This window comes from Phascolarctos cinereus, unplaced genomic scaffold (assembly GCF_003287225.1).
Source record: "Phascolarctos cinereus isolate Bilbo 61053 unplaced genomic scaffold, phaCin_HiC Scaffold_9;HRSCAF=440, whole genome shotgun sequence".
Taxonomy (NCBI): Eukaryota; Metazoa; Chordata; class Mammalia; order Diprotodontia; family Phascolarctidae; genus Phascolarctos; species Phascolarctos cinereus.
In genome coordinates this window covers 9,457,916-9,467,938 of record NW_027556402.1, presented here as the reverse complement: position 1 = coordinate 9,467,938, position 10,023 = coordinate 9,457,916, and the positions used below count along the sequence as shown (strand labels likewise).

The 10,023-nt window shown below is 42.3% G+C and overlaps 1 long non-coding RNA gene across 1 annotated transcript in view; it reads right to left on the bottom strand.

Annotated features, from left to right (window-relative positions):
• Positions 1–10,023, bottom strand: part of LOC110222959 (uncharacterized) — a 107,604-nt gene that overhangs the window by 33,656 nt on the left and 63,925 nt on the right. The gene's annotated exons all lie outside the window — the stretch shown is intronic.

Genomic DNA, 10,023 nt, shown 5'->3' with positions numbered 1-10,023 from the left:
TTTCCATAAGTTGTCCAAAAAGAACCAAGCAGATGCATTTTAAGTCACTCTCTGCATCGTTTAACATCTTAGGGTACCAAGAGGCAGCACTGAGGATGCTGCTATATTGTCCCTCGTGTCCCATCTCTCTCTGTTCATGTTTGTCTGGTGTCATGCTTGCTATGTCATAGACTGCATGCAAGTCATAAGATGTGACCCATTTATATTCACTCTACATCCTTCCTTTGTCTTTGGGTCATTTACCTTCCCTAGCTACTTTTTCCAGTACTGGCTACACCTTCAGTCATTCTCCTTGGCTCACTAGTTGAGGTGATGGAGTTAGAATATTCCTTGCTCCCCACTGACACTTGCAGATTCTTCCCCCACCATGACTCAGTAACTTCTCCTTCTTTGACGTCCATACAATACACATTTACCACCTAATCAAAATCCTGGTTGCTGTTGTCTACAGACCTCCAGGATATTCCCCTTCTCTCCTCTATGAGTTCTTTACCTGGCTCACCTTTCTCTCCTCTACTCCCTCCCAAATACCCTAACGTCCCAATTCCTCAACTTTCTCATTTCCCATGACCCATTCCTCCACCCCACCTCAAGCACATACAGAGATGGTCATACCTTTGATCTTGCAATCACCTATAAATAAACCACTTCCATGTTCACGAACTCTGATATCCTCTTATCTGACCACAGTCTATTAAAATTCCATTTCACCCTCTGCCTTCCAATACAAAACCCTACTTTTCATCCTCACCTCAACCTCCAGTCCCTTAAACTCTCAGTTCTCTAACAGGCCATCTCCCCTACACTAGCCATACTCTTTTCTCTGCCCCTCACCATCTTGTCCCCTTGATTAAGCAGCTCGTCACACTGTTTCTTTTTTTGCACCCCAGAACCCCTTGTAACATAAGCAATTATTCCCTGCCAAGCTTTAGCCTTGGCTCACTTCTATCATCCGAAGCCTTTGCTCCTACTCATGTGCTGCTGAATGGAAGTGGAGAAAATCACCCAATCCTTTTGACGGGGTCCACTACAAATTTGTGTTACACAACCTGTAGGGGCCCTCACTGCTGCTCAGCAATCCTCCTATACCTTCCTTAGGAACTCGCTATCTCACAGCTTCCACAGCAGCTCTTCCAAATCTTTTTATTCCTCCTCAAGTCTCTCATGGCTCCTCCTCCCCCTCCCATCAGCTGAGACCCGTGCCTCATATTTTACAGAAAAAAATTTAAGCCATTCACTGTGAGCTCCTCCTTCTCCCCTCTTCCTAATCTTATATCACTCAGATACCTTCTGCCACTATTTTCCCCAACACTCCTGTCTCACATGAAGAGGTTCCCTTACTCCTTTTCATAAGTGATGCCATTCCATCTTGTCTCCTCCAACAGATTGTCCCCTGTCATCCTCACTCTATCACTTATCTTCAGTCTTTCCCTATCCACTGACTCCTCCCTACTGCCTACAAACATGCCCATATCTCCCCAACCCTCAAAAAAAAAATCCCACTTGATCCTTCCCTCCATGCTAATCATCTTTTTCTGTCTCTGCTTCTTTCTGTGGATAAACTCCTTGAAAAGACCATCTATAATAGGTGCTTCCAATTCCTTTACTCTTCTTAGCTATTTATAGTCTTGCTTTCAACCTCATCATTTCACCAAAGCTGCTTTCTCCTAAATTACCAATAATCTCTTAATTGCTAAGTCCGTTGGCCTTTTCTCAACCCTCAGACTTCTTGACCTCTCTGTAGCCTTTAATACTGTTGATCACCGTCTTCTCCTTGATACTCTCTTCTCTCTAGGTTTTTGGGACAACACTCTCTCCTCGTTCTCCTATTATCTACCTGACCACTCCTCAATTTCCTTTACCCAATCTTCATTCGGGTCATACCTACTAACCATGGGTGGGTGTCCTCCAGACTTCTGTCCTGGATCCTCTTCTCTTCTCCCTTTATACTATTTCACTTGGTGACTTCATCAGCTCCTATGCATTAAATTATCTAATGATTCTCAAATCTACTTCTCTAGCCCTACGCTCTCTTCTGACCTCCAATCTAACTGCCTATCAGACATCTCAAACTGGAAGGTCAGTAAATATCTTAAACTCAACATATGCAAATTGAATTCATTATCTTTCCTCCAAATCCTTTCCTGTTCCTGACTTCTCAATTACTATCCACAGTAACACCATTCTCCCAGTCACCCATTCTCATAACTTAGGTGTCATCCTCGACTTCTATTTCTCACTTCCCATATCCCACATGTTGCCAAGGACTATAGGTTTTATTTTTGTTGTATCTCTCAAACATATCTCCTTCTCTCCTCTGTACTGACACTACCCTGTTGTAGGCCCTTGTCACCTCTCGTCTGAACTACTGTAATAACCTGTGTGTTGCCACAAATCTCTTCTCACTCCACTTCATCCTCCATCCAGGCAAAGTGATTTTCCTAAAGCACAGGTCTATGTCACCCTCCCCCTGTCCCCATTCAATAAACTCCAGTAGATTTCTATCATCTCCACGATCAAGTATAAAATTCTCTGTTTGGCATTCCAAGCCCTTCATAACCTGTGCCCATCCCCATACACACAACACACCTTTCCAGTCTCCTTACACCTTACACCCCACTACCTGCTCTTCAATCCAATGACACCAGCCTCCTTGTTGGTCCTTGAAACAAGACACTCCATCATTGGACTCTAGGAATTTTCACTGATTCCCTTGCCTAGGATGCTCTTCTTCCTCATCTTTGCCTCCTGGCTTCCCTAACTTCATTTAGGTTGCATCTAAAATCCCACCTTCTTCAGGAAGCTTTTCCTGACCCCTCTTAATTACTTAATTGTAAATTCCTTCTTTTAATTTCTTCCCACTCTATCCTGAGTATAGCTTGTTTGTACATACTTGTTACCTTGTTGTCTCCCCCATTAGATTGTGAGCTCCTTGAGGGCAGGGACTGTCTTTTGTCTTTCATTGTATCCCTAGCACTTAGCATAGTGCCTGGCACACAGTAGGTGCTTAATAAGTGTTTATTGAATGAGCGATTGACTCTTCCAATTTTTAATCATTTAGGAGATATAGACATCTGTAGTCCTATGATTAAAAAAAAAAAGGAATCTTGAAAGAAATAGCTCACCTTCTTTAGTTTCCTGAATCATATAATTCTTTCCTCTTATCAGTGAGGAATATCTCTTCTCCTTCCCTAACATACTTAATTCCAAAATTCATCCTTTCTGATGATTCTTTTCAACTCTTAAGTCAAATAGAGTTGAAGGCTAACAAGGCAAAACTGGGTTCATCCTCAAGGTTGTTTAGGGTTAGAGTGGCAAAAATTCAATGAATCAGCGTGGACTGCACCACTAATGTGAACAAACCTGGGTGTCACATGGGCACGTGGGTGTCAACCAAAGCTGCCAAGGAGACCTGGGCATGAAAAGGAGGACTACACCAGCCTCAGCCTGTCTCTGTTCCTGAATTAGCAGTGATGAACGTGGTGGGTGTAGACTGGATGACACCTATCACCTCTACGACCACAATTAATCTCTCTGAGATTCAGATTGCCAAGAGTAGTGGGTAGAAGCTGCAAAAAGGCCAAGTTTAACTCAATATAAGGAAATCTTTCCTAACAATTAGAGTTTTCTGAGAGTGGAAATGGGAAGCCCTGGGAGATAGTAGGTTCCCCATCATAGAAGTTCTTCAAAAGAGGGGCTGGAGAACAATTTGTTGAGTACGTTGTAGAAAGGACTCCTCTTGGGGTGTAGGATGGCTACATGGCTGCTAAGATTTTTATCTTCAGAGTAGGAATTGGGGATTGGAGGTCATGATTTCATTGGAATAGGGAAACTCCCTATATTGATGCTAGCTGGTACTTCTCTGCAACCTGTCTTACAGTTACCTAGAACACTGGAACCAGGTACCTAAAGTTACCAGATCACCTGGAGTTAGGTTAAGTGACTTGCCCAAGGTCATAGATCCAATATATGTCAGAGGTAGGACTTGAAGCTAGGACTTCTGGGCTCTGAGACTGACTATCCACTGTGCCACACACTCCTTCAATCTCTAAAACAGGGATGATGATGATATTTGTGCTCTCTCTTGGACTGTTGTGAGGAAAATGTTGGGTGAGCCTGAACATTTCATATAAATATGAGTGTTGATAGTGATGATAATGATGATGATGATGATGATGATGATGTATAAGAATTCCATCTCTCCACTGATTCCATTTAAGTCCATAACACATTTATCAAACACTTCCTATAAAACAGGCACCATGCTAGGCCCTGGAGATACAGAGGCAACAATGAAACATGCTGCCCTCAAGAAGAAACATGTAGAAATTGAAATACAAAATATATACAAATTTCTGGGGGTAGGTACTGACAACACGGGGCTCAGGGCAGGCTTACTGTAGGAAACGGCATTTGAGGGGAGCTTTGAAGTAATTCTAGAGATTTTATGAGGTAGAGGTAAGGAGACAGTGTATTCTACTCATGAGGAGTTCAAAGGCCTGGATGAATTGATGGAAAAACATTAATTAAGCATTCACAATGTTAAGCACTGTGGTAAATAAGCTCTGAGGACACAAATTCAAGCAAGATTGATAGTCTCTACCCTCAAGGAGCTTACATTCTAAACAGGAAAGAAAATACACATAAGAGGGGGAATGGCCATTGAGGATTGTTTTGGACAGGGAAGTTAAATGGAATGGTCATTGGAGTCGATGGGAAATCAATTGGCATGTCTTTGACTTGCATCCCAAACTGCCAATGAAATATATCAAATTGGATGTCAGCTGGATATCTTAAATTCAACACATCCCAAACTAACTCTATTATCTCTCCCTTTAAACCTCTCCACTTGCTAACTTCCCTATTACTGTCAAGTATACCACCACCCTCCTAGTTACCCAAGCTCACAACCTAGGTGTCATCCTCTATTCTTCACTCTCTCACGCATCCCACATCCAATCTGTTGCCAAGGCCTGTCAGTTTCACCTTCATAACATTTTTCCTATATGTTCCCTTCTCTCCTCTGATGCTTCCATCATTTTAGACTATTCCAAAAACCTGCTGGTTGGTCTCCCTGCTTTGAGTGTCTCTCTTACTCTAATCCACCCTCCATCCAACTGTTAAATTAATCTTCCTAAAGTGAGATCTGACCATTCAATAAACTCCAGTGGCTCCCTATCACTTCCAAGATCAAATATAAAATCTTCTGCTTGACACCCAAAGCCCTTCACAACCTGCCCTCCTACTACTTCCCGGTCTTCTCATACTTTTCCCCTTCCACACTTCCTGTGATCCAGTGGCACTGGCTTCCTTGCTGCTCCTTGAACAAGACACTCCATGTCCTGACTCCAGGCATTTTCTCCGGCTGGCCCCCTTGCCGGGAACACTCTTTCTCCTCATCTTTGCCTATCGGCTTCCCTGGCTTTCTCCAAGTCCCAACTACAATCTCAATCTACAAGAAGTCTTTCCCCATTCCCTGTAATTCTAGAACCCTCTCTTATCTGACTATCTCCAATTTATCCTGTATACAGTTTGTTCCTACATAGTAGTTTTCATGTCTTCAACATCAGACTGTGAGCTCCTCAAGGGCCTTTCTTTGTATCCTCAGCACTTAGCATAGTACCTGCCACATAGTAGGAGTGCTTAATGAATACTTATTTGTTTCTTGCTTGGAGATGAGAGATGGAATTTTGTGTATGGGGAACTGCAAGGAGGCCAATATGGCAGAATATAGAATATATAAAAGTGAATAATGTGAGAAAAGCCTAAAATAGTCAGCTGGAGCCAGACTGTACAAGGCTTTAAAAGTTGTATTTTATCCTTGAGGTAAGAGGTTCTTGAGCAAGGATCAATCTTGTGCTTCTGCAGCCTTGAGGAGGATGGACCAGAGAAGGGAGAGACTTGGGACTGGGACACCAGTTAAGAAGCTATGTGATATTCTGGGTAAGAGGTGATGGGGGGTGGAACTGGGAGGGGTGAAGAGAAAGGAACATATATGAGCTACATGGTGGAGGCAGAACAGACGAGACCTGGCAATTGACTGGATATGAGGATCTCATCTCAGAATTTCACGAGTTTCCTTCAAAGCTTCATTCAAGAGCTACATTCTGCACAAGGCTTTTCTTGAATTCTCCTCCCATTTCAGCTATTATTTCTCTCTTGCTAAAGTAGCTTTACTTTGTAAATATTTTTATTTGCTTATCTGTTTGTTATTCACTTGTTTCAGGTGCACTGAATTGGTTTGCCATTTCTTTCTCCAGATCATTTTACAAATGAGGAAACAAGGCTAAGTGACTTGCCTAGGGTCACACAGCTAGTAAGGGGCCAGATGTGAACTCAGGAAGTCTTCCTGACTCCTGGCCCAGCACACTATCCCCTGCAGCGCCACCTAGTTCCTCTTTACTTATCTGCACAATTGTTTCCCTCCGTAGACTGTATGTTCCTTAAAGGCAGGCCTTTCTCGTTTCTGTCTTTGTGTCTCTGGAACCTAAGCCAGTGCCTGGCACATCATAGATGCTGAATAAATATGCTTGTTGAACTGAATTGAATTTATCTCACACATCCATAGTTTTGGGCTTTCCAAAAGCATTTTCTTATCATCCCAATTTTGTAGATGAGTAAACTGAAGTTCAGAGAGGTTTGTAAATTGCTCAAAGTCCCACAGCTAGGAAATATTTGAGCCAAGACCTGAATCCAGGGAATCTCTGCTTCCCTGTCCCCTACTTTTCCCACTGTTCCATCTTCAGTTAAATTTCATGCATGTTATCCATCATTATCAATTGCCATGTTTTGTCCATTCTACCTCCACAATATATCTCCTGTGTTCCCTTCTCTCCACTCACCCAGCTCCCCCAGACTCCCATCACTAGACTATAGCAACAGCCTCTTACTTGATATCTCTTTCCCAAGACTCTCCCCTCTCTAGTCTATCCTCCTAAGGACTGTGGGATTAATATTCCTAAAATGCAAGCTTTGACTCCTGCTCAAGAACCTGCAGTGGCTCCCTCTTGCCTTCATTCTTGTATTCTTCCACAAGGTAATAAAAAACCATCTCAGATTCCAGTAATCTACTTGACAGTATCCACTTGCATCTTTTCCTACTTGAGTTCAGAATAAAACTGTTCTCGTTTCTAGTAGCAGCTCTTTCCTCACGCCCTGCAGTTTTCATTCCTTTCTTTTTTCCCTCCAGCTTCTCTTTCCAATTTTGTTTGATGTCATTCCTGCCAGTTATAGGTTTTCTCAAGAGTCTTAATGCAGTTTGTGAGTGTGTGTGTGTACACATATAAAGATGGAGAATTTTAGTGGGTCTGCTTTCCATGCTTAACCCCTCGGTATTCTCACTTTGTTCTCTACCCCAAAGCAAAAAAACAGTCATTTTTTAAACTGAATTTGTACCTAGCGATATCTGCATATTCAACAAAGCAGCTTCCTATAATTGTGGAATAATTAACATTTATGTAACGCAAAACATTTTACAATCATTACCTCATTAGAGCCTGGTGTTATCTCCATTCTCTAGATGAGAAACTGAGTGTAAAAGAGCTGAAGTCACTTTCCTTGGGTCACAAAGTCAGTAAGTGACAGGGGTGGAATGGGAACCCAGCTTCGTCTACACCAGCTGTATCCAGTACTTGAGCCACAACACTGTGATCTCTTCGTGTAAAGTAGACAATAGACATAGAGCTGGAAGCGATCTTGGAGGTTATCTGATTCAACTTCCTTCTTTTAAAGAGGCAGATAGCTGGGTAGCACAATGGACAGGAAGTGGGGCCTGGCGTCAGGAAGCCCCGAGTCCAATACTGCTTCAGATACTTACTAGTTGTGTGACCCTGGGCAAGTCGCTTAGAAAAACACTGCCTCAGTTTCTCCATCTGTAAAATGGGGATAGTAACCTGTCAAGGCTGCTGTGAGACTCAAATGAGATAATATTTGTAAAGTGCTTTGCAAACCTTAAACCACTATATAAATACCAGCTATTATTAGTAATGAGAAGCAAACTGAGACCCTGGTAGTTTAAATGATTTACAAAAGGACACACAGATAATAAGAACCAGAGACAGAATTCAAAGCCATGTCCTCTGACTCAAGAGCTAGCATATTTCCCATTGCATCAGGCATCTTGTGTCCCCACCTTTTACGTCTGAATAGCCTCACTAGAATTGTTCCTACCTTATACTGTGCTGATTCCCTACTCGAATTGTTTTTATCAGTATCTAGAAGCAGGAAAGGGCAGCTAGGTGGTGCCACACTGGATAGAGCACTGGCCTTGGAATCAGGAAGACTCATCTTTCTGAGTTCAAATCTGGCCTCAGACACTTACTAGTTATGTGACCCTGGAAATCACTGAACCCTGTTTGCCTCAGTTTTCTCATCTGTGAAATGAGTTTTGCCAAGAAAACCCCAAATGGGGTCTCAAAGAGACAGAAATAACTCAATAACAGCAAAGAAGCAGGAAGAGGGATAAGACCTATGGTTTCACTATTTCATGGAACATCCAGGTCAGGAAAGTCCCTCTCCCAGGGCAGGTAGGCTCCTTCTCTGCACCTTGTGGTCTTAAAGAATGGTCCAGAGCATTAACATGTCAAGTGACTTGTTCATGTTCCATCCAAGAGGAAAAGGAGGCTCTGTCATCTCCCTTTTGGCTTGGACCGTAATCTAAGATTATAAATTTCAGAGAAGGGGCTGACCCACATTAGTAGAGCAGATTTCCTTACCTGGGAGTTCATGATACCGAAAAAAAAAAAATTAGGGGATTTTCCCTATCCTATGTCAAGAAAAATGACTGATTTGCGTTTTTAAAATTATCCTGTAGATGTGCTAAAAGCACATAGGACAGTTAAACAGCCCCTATTTGTCAGAGTTGAAACCTCAATACTGGCTCTTGGGCTGGCACTCTGTCCATCACACCAAACCACAATATCTTTCACCTGACTACAGAGATTCTTGAAAACTCCCATTCTCAGACACTATCTTAAAAATAATTGGCTTTTATTCCTACTGAAACATGTTCTCCTGTAATAAAAAAAAAAGTACAAAAATTAGCTCATATTGGCTACATGATTTGAAAGGGATTACATGCCTTTCTGAGATTCGAATCTAGTCAATTCAAGTTCAACAAACACTTATAAAGAGCCTACAGTACTCCTATATTCCAAATAGATCAAAGAAAGAAAAAAAGGACCCCAATGTAAAAACAACCTGGCTCTTTCTGTGTAACAAATCCTGGGACTCTCTGCCTTTACCCAAACTGCTCCCCCACACTTGGAATGCTTTCCCTCCCCATCTCTACTCTTAGAATCCTTTTTCCCTTTGAGTCTCTATTTAAGGGCTGCCTCCTACATGAGTCCTTGCCATCTTTCCTGATAGTTGTTAGTACTTCCTCTCTTCCCCATTAGGGGTCTGTTCCTATCCTATGTCAAGAAAAATTACTGGTTTTAATTTTTTAAATTATCCTATAGATATGCTAAAAGCCCATAATGAAGATGGTTAAACAGATGATTATGGTCAAACACAAACATATCCCAGCTACACTCTACTAATTTGGTCCCTGTTGACAGATACCAACAAGCCACTAGAGATGAGACATGAACGAGGTCCTTGTGGGCATTCAGGACCGTCTTCTGGGAGTTTTCTGTTGCTGGAGCACCCCAGTATCGGCATTAGCTCATTAAAAATTAAACAGTTCATATGCTGAATGACAAAGGATTTTGTTTCACCAGCTGTTTTCAGTTGTATATGGTGCAATGCTGCCACCTGGTGAGAAGATAAAAGAAAATAATAATCATCTCCTAAATGTCAGTCAATCCCCGTTATCCCATCACCCCATAGAGAGGGAGGAAGGCGCCAGCACTGGTAAGGGGTTTTTCCCAAATTCCCCCGGTCCTAGTCTTGACTCCTCTCACCACAGAATCTGCTCTTGCAAAGTCTGATACTGACTTTAACTCCAACGTTCAGAACAGCTTAACAGCAAAGAGAACACCTGAGTTCGTCCTTGAAGAAGGTGAGGAGGGGGAGAGGGACAGG